This window comes from Equus asinus, chromosome 2, assembly GCF_041296235.1.
Source record: "Equus asinus isolate D_3611 breed Donkey chromosome 2, EquAss-T2T_v2, whole genome shotgun sequence".
In the NCBI taxonomy this organism is placed as follows: domain Eukaryota; kingdom Metazoa; phylum Chordata; class Mammalia; order Perissodactyla; family Equidae; genus Equus; species Equus asinus.
The window spans coordinates 67858720-67874156 of record NC_091791.1 but is presented as its reverse complement, the minus strand read 5'-3'; positions in this window follow the sequence as shown (position 1 = coordinate 67874156).

Sequence of the window (15437 nt, the reverse complement as noted above, 5' to 3'; positions counted from 1 at the left end):
AATTCAGCACTTTGTGCCTTGAAGCTCTAGGGCAATGTAGCACACCCAGAGCAGAAGTTCTACTTCAGCCAGATCAGGCCTGCAAAGAAACTGCGTTTCACAGCCCTTTGTAAGGGATGTTCCCGGTAGGCTGTAAGAGCCCAATGCAGAGCGAGTTGTTTCTTAGCTTCCCAAAGAGCTGGAAGCAAGATGCTTTGGGGACTATCTCTGTCTTTGGAAACAATTCAGCACTTTGTGCCTTGAAGCTCTAGGGCAATGTAGCACACCCACAGCAGAAGTTCTACTTCAGCCAGATCAGGCCTGCAAAGAAACTGCGTTTCACAGCCCTTTGTAAGGGATGTTCCCGGTAGGCTGTAAGAGCCCAATGCAGAACGAGTTGTTTCTTAGCTTCCCAAAGAGCTGGAAGCAAGATGCTTTGGGGACTATCTCTGTCTTTGGAAACAATTCAGCACTTTGTGCCTTGAAGCTCTAGGGCAATGTAGCACACCCACAGCAGAAGTTCTACTTCAGCCAGATCAGGCCTGCAAAGAAACTGCGTTTCACAGCCCTTTGTAAGGGATGTTCCCGGTAGGCTGTAAGAGCCCAATGCAGAGCGAGTTGTTTCTTAGCTTCCCAAAGAGCTGGAAGCAAGATGCTTTGGGGACTATCTCTGTCTTTGGAAACAATTCAGCACTTTGTGCCTTGAAGCTCTAGGGCAATGTAGCACACCCAGAGCAGAAGTTCTACTTCAGCCAGATCAGGCCTGCAAAGAAACTGCGTTTCACAGCCCTTTGTAAGGGATGTTCCCGGTAGGCTGTAAGAGCCCAATGCAGAGCGAGTTGTTTCTTAGCTTCCCAAAGAGCTGGAAGCAAGATGCTTTGGGGACTATCTCTGTCTTTGGAAACAATTCAGCACTTTGTGCCTTGAAGCTCTAGGGCAATGTAGCACACCCACAGCAGAAGTTCTACTTCAGCCAGATCAGGCCTGCAAAGAAACTGCGTTTCACAGCCCTTTGTAAGGGATGTTCCCGGTAGGCTGTAAGAGCCCAATGCAGAACGAGTTGTTTCTTAGCTTCCCAAAGAGCTGGAAGCAAGATGCTTTGGGGACTATCTCTGTCTTTGGAAACAATTCAGCACTTTGTGCCTTGAAGCTCTAGGGCAATGTAGCACACCCAGAGCAGAAGTTCTACTTCAGCCAGATCAGGCCTGCAAAGAAACTGCGTTTCACAGCCCTTTGTAAGGGATGTTCCCGGTAGGCTGTAAGAGCCCAATGCAGAGCGAGTTGTTTCTTAGCTTCCCAAAGAGCTGGAAGCAAGATGCTTTGGGGACTATCTCTGTCTTTGGAAACAATTCAGCCCTTTTTGCCTTGAAGCTCTAGGGCAATGTAGCACACCCACAGCAGAAGTTCTACTTCAGCCAGATCAGGCCTGCAAAGAAACTGCGTTTCACAGCCCTTTGTAAGGGATGTTCCCGGTAGGCTGTAAGAGCCCAATGCAGAACGAGTTGTTTCTTAGCTTCCCAAAGAGCTGGAAGCAAGATGCTTTGGGGACTATCTCTGTCTTTGGAAACAATTCAGCACTTTGTGCCTTGAAGCTCTAGGGCAATGTAGCACACCCAGAGCAGAAGTTCTACTTCAGCCAGATCAGGCCTGCAAAGAAACTGCGTTTCACAGCCCTTTGTAAGGGATGTTCCCGGTAGGCTGTAAGAGCCCAATGCAGAGCGAGTTGTTTCTTAGCTTCCCAAAGAGCTGGAAGCAAGATGCTTTGGGGACTATCTCTGTCTTTGGAAACAATTCAGCCCTTTGTGCCTTGAAGCTCTAGGGCAATGTAGCACACCCACAGCAGAAGTTCTACTTCAGCCAGATCAGGCCTGCAAAGAAACTGCGTTTCACAGCCCTTTGTAAGGGATGTTCCCGGTAGGCTGTAAGAGCCCAATGCAGAACGAGTTGTTTCTTAGCTTCCCAAAGAGCTGGAAGCAAGATGCTTTGGGGACTATCTCTGTCTTTGGAAACAATTCAGCACTTTGTGCCTTGAAGCTCTAGGGCAATGTAGCACACCCACAGCAGAAGTTCTACTTCAGCCAGATCAGGCCTGCAAAGAAACTGCGTTTCACAGCCCTTTGTAAGGGATGTTCCCGGTAGGCTGTAAGAGCCCAATGCAGAGCGAGTTGTTTCTTAGCTTCCCAAAGAGCTGGAAGCAAGATGCTTTGGGGACTATCTCTGTCTTTGGAAACAATTCAGCACTTTGTGCCTTGAAGCTCTAGGGCAATGTAGCACACCCACAGCAGAAGTTCTACTTCAGCCAGATCAGGCCTGCAAAGAAACTGCGTTTCACAGCCCTTTGTAAGGGATGTTCCCGGTAGGCTGTAAGAGCCCAATGCAGAACGAGTTGTTTCTTAGCTTCCCAAAGAGCTGGAAGCAAGATGCTTTGGGGACTATCTCTGTCTTTGGAAACAATTCAGCACTTTGTGCCTTGAAGCTCTAGGGCAATGTAGCACACCCACAGCAGAAGTTCTACTTCAGCCAGATCAGGCCTGCAAAGAAACTGCGTTTCACAGCCCTTTGTAAGGGATGTTCCCGGTAGGCTGTAAGAGCCCAATGCAGAACGAGTTGTTTCTTAGCTTCCCAAAGAGCTGGAAGCAAGATGCTTTGGGGACTATCTCTGTCTTTGGAAACAATTCAGCACTTTGTGCCTTGAAGCTCTAGGGCAATGTAGCACACCCAGAGCAGAAGTTCTACTTCAGCCAGATCAGGCCTGCAAAGAAACTGCGTTTCACAGCCCTTTGTAAGGGATGTTCCCGGTATGCTGTAAGAGCCCAATGCAGAGCGAGTTGTTTCTTAGCTTCCCAAAGAGCTGGAAGCAAGATGCTTTGGGGACTATCTCTGTCTTTGGAAACAATTCAGCCCTTTGTGCCTTGAAGCTCTAGGGCAATGTAGCACACCCAGAGCAGAAGTTCTACTTCAGCCAGATCAGGCCTGCAAAGAAACTGCGTTTCACAGCCCTTTGTAAGGGATGTTCCCGGTAGGCTGTAAGAGCCCAATGCAGAACGAGTTGTTTCTTAGCTTCCCAAAGAGCTGGAAGCAAGATGCTTTGGGGACTATCTCTGTCTTTGGAAACAATTCAGCACTTTGTGCCTTGAAGCTCTAGGGCAATGTAGCACACCCAGAGCAGAAGTTCTACTTCAGCCACATCAGGCCTGCAAAGAAACTGCGTTTCACAGCCCTTTGTAAGGGATGTTCCCGGTAGGCTGTAAGAGCCCAATGCAGAGCGAGTTGTTTCTTAGCTTCCCAAAGAGCTGGAAGCAAGATGCTTTGGGGACTATCTCTGTCTTTGGAAACAATTCAGCACTTTGTGCCTTGAAGCTCTAGGGCAATGTAGCACACCCAGAGCAGAAGTTCTACTTCAGCCAGATCAGGCCTGCAAAGAAACTGCGTTTCACAGCCCTTTGTAAGGGATGTTCCCGGTAGGCTGTAAGAGCCCAATGCAGAGCGAGTTGTTTCTTAGCTTCCCAAAGAGCTGGAAGCAAGATGCTTTGGGGACTATCTCTGTCTTTGGAAACAATTCAGCCCTTTGTGCCTTGAAGCTCTAGGGCAATGTAGCACACCCACAGCAGAAGTTCTACTTCAGCCAGATCAGGCCTGCAAAGAAACTGCGTTTCACAGCCCTTTGTAAGGGATGTTCCCGGTAGGCTGTAAGAGCCCAATGCAGAACGAGTTGTTTCTTAGCTTCCCAAAGAGCTGGAAGCAAGATGCTTTGGGGACTATCTCTGTCTTTGGAAACAATTCAGCACTTTGTGCCTTGAAGCTCTAGGGCAATGTAGCACACCCAGAGCAGAAGTTCTACTTCAGCCACATCAGGCCTGCAAAGAAACTGCGTTTCACAGCCCTTTGTAAGGGATGTTCCCGGTAGGCTGTAAGAGCCCAATGCAGAGCGAGTTGTTTCTTAGCTTCCCAAAGAGCTGGAAGCAAGATGCTTTGGGGACTATCTCTGTCTTTGGAAACAATTCAGCACTTTGTGCCTTGAAGCTCTAGGGCAATGTAGCACACCCAGAGCAGAAGTTCTACTTCAGCCAGATCAGGCCTGCAAAGAAACTGCGTTTCACAGCCCTTTGTAAGGGATGTTCCCGGTAGGCTGTAAGAGCCCAATGCAGAGCGAGTTGTTTCTTAGCTTCCCAAAGAGCTGGAAGCAAGATGCTTTGGAGACTATCTCTGTCTTTGGAAACAATTCAGCACTTTGTGCCTTGAAGCTCTAGGGCAATGTAGCACACCCACAGCAGAAGTTCTACTTCAGCCAGATCAGGCCTGCAAAGAAACTGCGTTTCACAGCCCTTTGTAAGGGATGTTCCCGGTAGGCTGTAAGAGCCCAATGCAGAACGAGTTGTTTCTTAGCTTCCCAAAGAGCTGGAAGCAAGATGCTTTGGGGACTATCTCTGTCTTTGGAAACAATTCAGCACTTTGTGCCTTGAAGCTCTAGGGCAATGTAGCACACCCACAGCAGAAGTTCTACTTCAGCCAGATCAGGCCTGCAAAGAAACTGCGTTTCACAGCCCTTTGTAAGGGATGTTCCCGGTAGGCTGTAAGAGCCCTATGCAGAACGAGTTGTTTCTTAGCTTCCCAAAGAGCTGGAAGCAAGATGCTTTGGGGACTATCTCTGTCTTTGGAAACAATTCAGCACTTTGTGCCTTGAAGCTCTAGGGCAATGTAGCACACCCACAGCAGAAGTTCTACTTCAGCCAGATCAGGCCTGCAAAGAAACTGCGTTTCACAGCCCTTTGTAAGGGATGTTCCCGGTAGGCTGTAAGAGCCCAATGCAGAACGAGTTGTTTCTTAGCTTCCCAAAGAGCTGGAAGCAAGATGCTTTGGGGACTATCTCTGTCTTTGGAAACAATTCAGCACTTTGTGCCTTGAAGCTCTAGGGCAATGTAGCACACCCACAGCAGAAGTTCTACTTCAGCCAGATCAGGCCTGCAAAGAAACTGCGTTTCACAGCCCTTTGTAAGGGATGTTCCCGGTAGGCTGTAAGAGCCCAATGCAGAGCGAGTTGTTTCTTAGCTTCCCAAAGAGCTGGAAGCAAGATGCTTTGGGGACTATCTCTGTCTTTGGAAGCAATTCAGCCCTTTGTGCCTTGAAGCTCTAGGGCAATGTAGCACACCCACAGCAGAAGTTCTACTTCAGCCAGATCAGGCCTGCAAAGAAACTGCGTTTCACAGCCCTTTGTAAGGGATGTTCCCGGTAGGCTGTAAGAGCCCAATGCAGAACGAGTTGTTTCTTAGCTTCCCAAAGAGCTGGAAGCAAGATGCTTTGGGGACTATCTCTGTCTTTGGAAACAATTCAGCACTTTGTGCCTTGAAGCTCTAGGGCAATGTAGCACACCCAGAGCAGAAGTTCTACTTCAGCCAGATCAGGCCTGCAAAGAAACTGCGTTTCACAGCCCTTTGTAAGGGATGTTCCCGGTAGGCTGTAAGAGCCCAATGCAGAGCGAGTTGTTTCTTAGCTTCCCAAAGAGCTGGAAGCAAGATGCTTTGGGGACTATCTCTGTCTTTGGAAACAATTCAGCACTTTGTGCCTTGAAGCTCTAGGGCAATGTAGCACACCCACAGCAGAAGTTCTACTTCAGCCAGATCAGGCCTGCAAAGAAACTGCGTTTCACAGCCCTTTGTAAGGGATGTTCCCGGTAGGCTGTAAGAGCCCAATGCAGAACGAGTTGTTTCTTAGCTTCCCAAAGAGCTGGAAGCAAGATGCTTTGGGGACTATCTCTGTCTTTGGAAACAATTCAGCACTTTGTGCCTTGAAGCTCTAGGGCAATGTAGCACACCCACAGCAGAAGTTCTACTTCAGCCAGATCAGGCCTGCAAAGAAACTGCGTTTCACAGCCCTTTGTAAGGGATGTTCCCGGTAGGCTGTAAGAGCCCAATGCAGAGCGAGTTGTTTCTTAGCTTCCCAAAGAGCTGGAAGCAAGATGCTTTGGGGACTATCTCTGTCTTTGGAAACAATTCAGCACTTTGTGCCTTGAAGCTCTAGGGCAATGTAGCACACCCACAGCAGAAGTTCTACTTCAGCCAGATCAGGCCTGCAAAGAAACTGCGTTTCACAGCCCTTTGTAAGGGATGTTCCCGGTAGGCTGTAAGAGCCCAATGCAGAACGAGTTGTTTCTTAGCTTCCCAAAGAGCTGGAAGCAAGATGCTTTGGGGACTATCTCTGTCTTTGGAAACAATTCAGCACTTTGTGCCTTGAAGCTCTAGGGCAATGTAGCACACCCACAGCAGAAGTTCTACTTCAGCCAGATCAGGCCTGCAAAGAAACTGCGTTTCACAGCCCTTTGTAAGGGATGTTCCCGGTAGGCTGTAAGAGCCCAATGCAGAGCGAGTTGTTTCTTAGCTTCCCAAAGAGCTGGAAGCAAGATGCTTTGGGGACTATCTCTGTCTTTGGAAACAATTCAGCACTTTGTGCCTTGAAGCTCTAGGGCAATGTAGCACACCCACAGCAGAAGTTCTACTTCAGCCAGATCAGGCCTGCAAAGAAACTGCGTTTCACAGCCCTTTGTAAGGGATGTTCCCGGTAGGCTGTAAGAGCCCAATGCAGAACGAGTTGTTTCTTAGCTTCCCAAAGAGCTGGAAGCAAGATGCTTTGGGGACTATCTCTGTCTTTGGAAACAATTCAGCACTTTGTGCCTTGAAGCTCTAGGGCAATGTAGCACACCCACAGCAGAAGTTCTACTTCAGCCAGATCAGGCCTGCAAAGAAACTGCGTTTCACAGCCCTTTGTAAGGGATGTTCCCGGTAGGCTGTAAGAGCCCAATGCAGAACGAGTTGTTTCTTAGCTTCCCAAAGAGCTGGAAGCAAGATGCTTTGGGGACTATCTCTGTCTTTGGAAACAATTCAGCCCTTTGTGCCTTGAAGCTCTAGGGCAATGTAGCACAATCACAGCAGAAGTTCTTCTTCAGCCAGATCAGGCCTGCAAAGAAACTGCGTTTCACAGCCCTTTGTAAGGGATGTTCCCGGTAGGCTGTAAGAGCCCAATGCAGAACGAGTTGTTTCTTAGCTTCCCAAAGAGCTGGAAGCAAGATGCTTTGGGGACTATCTCTGTCTTTGGAAACAATTCAGCACTTTGTGCCTTGAAGCTCTAGGGCAATGTAGCACACCCACAGCAGAAGTTCTACTTCAGCCAGATCAGGCCTGCAAAGAAACTGCGTTTCACAGCCCTTTGTAAGGGATGTTCCCGGTAGGCTGTAAGAGCCCAATGCAGAACGAGTTGTTTCTTAGCTTCCCAAAGAGCTGGAAGCAAGATGCTTTGGGGACTATCTCTGTCTTTGGAAACAATTCAGCACTTTGTGCCTTGAAGCTCTAGGGCAATGTAGCACACCCACAGCAGAAGTTCTACTTCAGCCAGATCAGGCCTGCAAAGAAACTGCGTTTCACAGCCCTTTGTAAGGGATGTTCCCGGTAGGCTGTAAGAGCCCAATGCAGAGCGAGTTGTTTCTTAGCTTCCCAAAGAGCTGGAAGCAAGATGCTTTGGGGACTATCTCTGTCTTTGGAAACAATTCAGCACTTTGTGCCTTGAAGCTCTAGGGCAATGTAGCACACCCAGAGCAGAAGTTCTACTTCAGCCAGATCAGGCCTGCAAAGAAACTGCGTTTCACAGCCCTTTGTAAGGGATGTTCCCGGTAGGCTGTAAGAGCCCAATGCAGAACGAGTTGTTTCTTAGCTTCCCAAAGAGCTGGAAGCAAGATGCTTTGGGGACTATCTCTGTCTTTGGAAACAATTCAGCACTTTGTGCCTTGAAGCTCTAGGGCAATGTAGCACACCCACAGCAGAAGTTCTACTTCAGCCAGATCAGGTTGCAAAGAAACTGCGTTTCACAGCCCTTTGTACGGGATGTTCCCGGTAGGCTGTAAGAGCCCAATGCAGAGCGAGTTGTTTCTTAGCTTCCCAAAGAGCTGGAAGCAAGATGCTTTGGGGACTATCTCTGTCTTTGGAAACAATTCAGCACTTTGTGCCTTGAAGCTCTAGGGCAATGTAGCACACCCACAGCAGAAGTTCTACTTCAGCCAGATCAGGCCTGCAAAGAAACTGCGTTTCACAGCCCTTTGTAAGGGATGTTCCCGGTAGGCTGTAAGAGCCCAATGCAGAACGAGTTGTTTCTTAGCTTCCCAAAGAGCTGGAAGCAAGATGCTTTGGGGACTATCTCTGTCTTTGGAAACAATTCAGCACTTTGTGCCTTGAAGCTCTAGGGCAATGTAGCACACCCACAGCAGAAGTTCTACTTCAGCCAGATCAGGCCTGCAAAGAAACTGCGTTTCACAGCCCTTTGTAAGGGATGTTCCCGGTAGGCTGTAAGAGCCCAATGCAGAACGAGTTGTTTCTTAGCTTCCCAAATAGCTGGAAGCAAGATGCTTTGGGGACTATCTCTGTCTTTGGAAACAATTCAGCACTTTGTGCCTTGAAGCTCTAGGGCAATGTAGCACACCCACAGCAGAAGTTCTACGTCAGCCAGATCAGGCCTGCAAAGAAACTGCGTTTCACAGCCCTTTGTAAGGGATGTTCCCGGTAGGCTGTAAGAGCCCAATGCAGAACGAGTTGTTTCTTAGCTTCCCAAAGAGCTGGAAGCAAGATGCTTTGGGGACTATCTCTGTCTTTGGAAACAATTCAGCACTTTGTGCCTTGAAGCTCTAGGGCAATGTAGCACACCCACAGCAGAAGTTCTACTTCAGCCAGATCAGGCCGGCAAAGAAACTGCGTTTCACAGCCCTTTGTAAGGGATGTTCCCGGTAGGCTGTAAGAGCCCAATGCAGAGCGAGTTGTTTCTTAGCTTCCCAAAGAGCTGGAAGCAAGATGCTTTGGGGACTATCTCTGTCTTTGGAAACAATTCAGCACTTTGTGCCTTGAAGCTCTAGGGCAATGTAGCACACCCACAGCAGAAGTTCTACTTCAGCCAGATCAGGCCTGCAAAGAAACTGCGTTTCACAGCCCTTTGTAAGGGATGTTCCCGGTAGGCTGTAAGAGCCCAATGCAGAACGAGTTGTTTCTTAGCTTCCCAAAGAGCTGGAAGCAAGATGCTTTGGGGACTATCTCTGTCTTTGGAAACAATTCAGCACTTTGTGCCTTGAAGCTCTAGGGCAATGTAGCACACCCACAGCAGAAGTTCTACTTCAGCCAGATCAGGCCTGCAAAGAAACTGCGTTTCACAGCCCTTTGTAAGGGATGTTCCCGGTAGGCTGTAAGAGCCCAATGCAGAGCGAGTTGTTTCTTAGCTTCCCAAAGAGCTGGAAGCAAGATGCTTTGGGGACTATCTCTGTCTTTGGAAACAATTCAGCACTTTGTGCCTTGAAGCTCTAGGGCAATGTAGCACACCCACAGCAGAAGTTCTACTTCAGCCAGATCAGGCCGGCAAAGAAACTGCGTTTCACAGCCCTTTGTAAGGGATGTTCCCGGTAGGCTGTAAGAGCCCAATGCAGAACGAGTTGTTTCTTAGCTTCCCAAAGAGCTGGAAGCAAGATGCTTTGGGGACTATCTCTGTCTTTGGAAACAATTCAGCCCTTTGTGCCTTGAAGCTCTAGGGCAATGTAGCACACCCACAGCAGAAGTTCTACTTCAGCCAGATCAGGCCTGCAAAGAAACTGCGTTTCACAGCCCTTTGTAAGGGATGTTCCCGGTAGGCTGTAAGAGCCCAATGCAGAACGAGTTGTTTCTTAGCTTCCCAAAGAGCTGGAAGCAAGATGCTTTGGGGACTATCTCTGTCTTTGGAAACAATTCAGCACTTTGTGCCTTGAAGCTCTAGGGCAATGTAGCACACCCAGAGCAGAAGTTCTACTTCAGCCAGATCAGGCCTGCAAAGAAACTGCGTTTCACAGCCCTTTGTAAGGGATGTTCCCGGTAGGCTGTAAGAGCCCAATGCAGAGCGAGTTGTTTCTTAGCTTCCCAAAGAGCTGGAAGCAAGATGCTTTGGGGACTATCTCTGTCTTTGGAAACAATTCAGCACTTTGTGCCTTGAAGCTCTAGGGCAATGTAGCACACCCACAGCAGAAGTTCTACTTCAGCCAGATCAGGCCTGCAAAGAAACTGCGTTTCACAGCCCTTTGTAAGGGATGTTCCCGGTAGGCTGTAAGAGCCCAATGCAGAACGAGTTGTTTCTTAGCTTCCCAAAGAGCTGGAAGCAAGATGCTTTGGGGACTATCTCTGTCTTTGGAAACAATTCAGCACTTTGTGCCTTGAAGCTCTAGGGCAATGTAGCACACCCACAGCAGAAGTTCTACTTCAGCCAGATCAGGCCTGCAAAGAAACTGCGTTTCACAGCCCTTTGTAAGGGATGTTCCCGGTAGGCTGTAAGAGCCCAATGCAGAGCGAGTTGTTTCTTAGCTTCCCAAAGAGCTGGAAGCAAGATGCTTTGGGGACTATCTCTGTCTTTGGAAACAATTCAGCACTTTGTGCCTTGAAGCTCTAGGGCAATGTAGCACACCCACAGCAGAAGTTCTACTTCAGCCAGATCAGGCCTGCAAAGAAACTGCGTTTCACAGCCCTTTGTAAGGGATGTTCCCGGTAGGCTGTAAGAGCCCAATGCAGAACGAGTTGTTTCTTAGCTTCCCAAAGAGCTGGAAGCAAGATGCTTTGGGGACTATCTCTGTCTTTGGAAACAATTCAGCACTTTGTGCCTTGAAGCTCTAGGGCAATGTAGCACACCCACAGCAGAAGTTCTACTTCAGCCAGATCAGGCCTGCAAAGAAACTGCGTTTCACAGCCCTTTGTAAGGGATGTTCCCGGTAGGCTGTAAGAGCCCAATGCAGAGCGAGTTGTTTCTTAGCTTCCCAAAGAGCTGGAAGCAAGATGCTTTGGGGACTATCTCTGTCTTTGGAAACAATTCAGCACTTTGTGCCTTGAAGCTCTAGGGCAATGTAGCACACCCACAGCAGAAGTTCTACTTCAGCCAGATCAGGCCGGCAAAGAAACTGCGTTTCACAGCCCTTTGTAAGGGATGTTCCCGGTAGGCTGTAAGAGCCCAATGCAGAACGAGTTGTTTCTTAGCTTCCCAAAGAGCTGGAAGCAAGATGCTTTGGGGACTATCTCTGTCTTTGGAAACAATTCAGCCCTTTGTGCCTTGAAGCTCTAGGGCAATGTAGCACACCCACAGCAGAAGTTCTACTTCAGCCAGATCAGGCCTGCAAAGAAACTGCGTTTCACAGCCCTTTGTAAGGGATGTTCCCGGTAGGCTGTAAGAGCCCAATGCAGAACGAGTTGTTTCTTAGCTTCCCAAAGAGCTGGAAGCAAGATGCTTTGGGGACTATCTCTGTCTTTGGAAACAATTCAGCACTTTGTGCCTTGAAGCTCTAGGGCAATGTAGCACACCCAGAGCAGAAGTTCTACTTCAGCCAGATCAGGCCTGCAAAGAAACTGCGTTTCACAGCCCTTTGTAAGGGATGTTCCCGGTAGGCTGTAAGAGCCCAATGCAGAGCGAGTTGTTTCTTAGCTTCCCAAAGAGCTGGAAGCAAGATGCTTTGGGGACTATCTCTGTCTTTGGAAACAATTCAGCACTTTGTGCCTTGAAGCTCTAGGGCAATGTAGCACACCCACAGCAGAAGTTCTACTTCAGCCAGATCAGGCCTGCAAAGAAACTGCGTTTCACAGCCCTTTGTAAGGGATGTTCCCGGTAGGCTGTAAGAGCCCAATGCAGAACGAGTTGTTTCTTAGCTTCCCAAAGAGCTGGAAGCAAGATGCTTTGGGGACTATCTCTGTCTTTGGAAACAATTCAGCACTTTGTGCCTTGAAGCTCTAGGGCAATGTAGCACACCCACAGCAGAAGTTCTACTTCAGCCAGATCAGGCCTGCAAAGAAACTGCGTTTCACAGCCCTTTGTAAGGGATGTTCCCGGTAGGCTGTAAGAGCCCAATGCAGAGCGAGTTGTTTCTTAGCTTCCCAAAGAGCTGGAAGCAAGATGCTTTGGGGACTATCTCTGTCTTTGGAAACAATTCAGCACTTTGTGCCTTGAAGCTCTAGGGCAATGTAGCACACCCACAGCAGAAGTTCTACTTCAGCCAGATCAGGCCTGCAAAGAAACTGCGTTTCACAGCCCTTTGTAAGGGATGTTCCCGGTAGGCTGTAAGAGCCCAATGCAGAACGAGTTGTTTCTTAGCTTCCCAAAGAGCTGGAAGCAAGATGCTTTGGGGACTATCTCTGTCTTTGGAAACAATTCAGCACTTTGTGCCTTGAAGCTCTAGGGCAATGTAGCACACCCACAGCAGAAGTTCTACTTCAGCCAGATCAGGCCTGCAAAGAAACTGCGTTTCACAGCCCTTTGTAAGGGATGTTCCCGGTAGGCTGTAAGAGCCCAATGCAGAGCGAGTTGTTTCTTAGCTTCCCAAAGAGCTGGAAGCAAGATGCTTTGGGGACTATCTCTGTCTTTGGAAACAATTCAGCACTTTGTGCCTTGAAGCTCTAGGGCAATGTAGCACACCCACAGCAGAAGTTCTACTTCAGCCAGATCAGGCCTGCAAAGAAACTGCGTTTCACAGCCCTTTGTAAGGGATGTTCCCGGTAGGCTGTAAGAGCCCAATGCAGAACGAGTTGTTTCTTAGCTTCCCAAAGAGCTGGAAGCAAGATGCTTTGGGGACTATCTCTGTCTTTGGAAACAATTCAGCACTTTGTGCCTTGAAGCTCTAGGGCAATGTAGCACACCCACAGCAGAAGTTCTACTTCAGCCAGATCAGGCCTGCAAAGAAACTGCGTTTCACAGCCCTTTGTAAGGGATGTTCCCGGTAGGCTGTAAGAGCCCAATGCAGAACGAGTTGTTTCTTAGCTTCCCAAAGAGCTGGAAGCAAGATGCTTTGGGGACTATCTCTGTCTTTGGAAACAATTCAGCACTTTGTGCCTTGAAGCTCTAGGGCAATGTAGCACAATCACAGCAGAAGTTCTACTTCAGCCAGATCAGGCCTGCAAAGAAACTGCGTTTCACAGCCCTTTGTAAGGGATGTTCCCGGTAGGCTGTAAGAGCCCAATGCAGAACGAGTTGTTTCTTAGCTTCCCAAAGAGCTGGAAGCAAGATGCTTTGGGGACTATCTCTGTCTTTGGAAACAATTCAGCACTTTGTGCCTTGAAGCTCTAGGGCAATGTAGCACACCCACAGCAGAAGTTCTACTTCAGCCAGATCAGGCCTGCAAAGAAACTGCGTTTCACAGCCCTTTGTAAGGGATGTTCCCGGTAGGCTGTAAGAGCCCAATGCAGAACGAGTTGTTTCTTAGCTTCCCAAAGAGCTGGAAGCAAGATGCTTTGGGGACTATCTCTGTCTTTGGAAACAATTCAGCACTTTGTGCCTTGAAGCTCTAGGGCAATGTAGCACACCCACAGCAGAAGTTCTACTTCAGCCAGATCAGGCCTGCAAAGAAACTGCGTTTCACAGCCCTTTGTAAGGGATGTTCCCGGTAGGCTGTAAGAGCCCAATGCAGAGCGAGTTGTTTCTTAGCTTCCCAAAGAGCTGGAAGCAAGATGCTTTGGGGACTATCTCTGTCTTTGGAAACAATTCAGCACTTTGTGCCTTGAAGCTCTAGGGCAATGTAGCACACCCAGAGCAGAAGTTCTACTTCAGCCAGATCAGGCCTGCAAAGAAACTGCGTTTCACAGCCCTTTGTAAGGGATGTTCCCGGTAGGCTGTAAGAGCCCAATGCAGAACGAGTTGTTTCTTAGCTTCCCAAAGAGCTGGAAGCAAGATGCTTTGGGGACTATCTCTGTCTTTGGAAACAATTCAGCACTTTGTGCCTTGAAGCTCTAGGGCAATGTAGCACACCCACAGCAGAAGTTCTACTTCAGCCAGATCAGGTTGCAAAGAAACTGCGTTTCACAGCCCTTTGTACGGGATGTTCCCGGTAGGCTGTAAGAGCCCAATGCAGAGCGAGTTGTTTCTTAGCTTCCCAAAGAGCTGGAAGCAAGATGCTTTGGGGACTATCTCTGTCTTTGGAAACAATTCAGCACTTTGTGCCTTGAAGCTCTAGGGCAATGTAGCACACCCACAGCAGAAGTTCTACTTCAGCCAGATCAGGCCTGCAAAGAAACTGCGTTTCACAGCCCTTTGTAAGGGATGTTCCCGGTAGGCTGTAAGAGCCCAATGCAGAACGAGTTGTTTCTTAGCTTCCCAAAGAGCTGGAAGCAAGATGCTTTGGGGACTATCTCTGTCTTTGGAAACAATTCAGCACTTTGTGCCTTGAAGCTCTAGGGCAATGTAGCACACCCACAGCAGAAGTTCTACTTCAGCCAGATCAGGCCTGCAAAGAAACTGCGTTTCACAGCCCTTTGTAAGGGATGTTCCCGGTAGGCTGTAAGAGCCCAATGCAGAACGAGTTGTTTCTTAGCTTCCCAAAGAGCTGGAAGCAAGATGCTTTGGGGACTATCTCTGTCTTTGGAAACAATTCAGCACTTTGTGCCTTGAAGCTCTAGGGCAATGTAGCACACCCACAGCAGAAGTTCTACTTCAGCCAGATCAGGCCTGCAAAGAAACTGCGTTTCACAGCCCTTTGTAAGGGATGTTCCTGGTAGGCTGTAAGAGCCCAATGCAGAGCGAGTTGTTTCTTAGCTTCCCAAAGAGCTGGAAGCAAGATGCTTTGGGGACTATCTCTGTCTTTGGAAACAATTCAGCCCTTTGTGCCTTGAAGCTCTAGGGCAATGTAGCACACCCACAGCAGAAGTTCTACTTCAGCCAGATCAGGCCTGCAAAGAAACTGCGTTTCACAGCCCTTTGTAAGGGATGTTCCCGGTAGGCTGTAAGAGCCCAATGCAGAGCGAGTTGTTTCTTAGCTTCGCAAAGAGCTGGAAGCAAGATGCTTTGGGGACTATCTCTGTCTTTGGAAACAATTCAGCCCTTTGTGCCTTGAAGCTCTAGGGCAATGTAGCACACCCACAGCAGAAGTTCTACTTCAGCCAGATCAGGCCTGCAAAGAAACTGCGTTTCACAGCCCTTTGTAAGGGATGTTCCCGGTAGGCTGTAAGAGCCCAATGCAGAACGAGTTGTTTCTTAGCTTCCCAAAGAGCTGGAAGCAAGATGCTTTGGGGACTATCTCTGTCTTTGGAAACAATTCAGCACTTTGTGCCTTGAAGCTCTAGGGCAATGTAGCACACCCACAGCAGAAGTTCTACTTCAGCCAGATCAGGCCTGCAAAGAAACTGCGTTTCACAGCCCTTTGTAAGGGATGTTCCCGGTAGGCTGTAAGAGCCCAATGCAGAGCGAGTTGTTTCTTAGCTTCCCAAAGAGCTGGAAGCAAGATGCTTTGGGGACTATCTCTGTCTTTGGAAACAATTCAGCCCTTTGTGCCTTGAAGCTCTAGGGCAATGTAGCACACCCACAGCAGAAGTTCTACTTCAGCCAGATCAGGCCTGCAAAGAAACTGCGTTTCACAGCCCTTTGTAAGGGATGTTCCCGGTAGGCTGTAAGAGCCCAATGCAGAACGAGTTGTTTCTTAGCTTCCCAAAGAGCTGGAAGCAAGA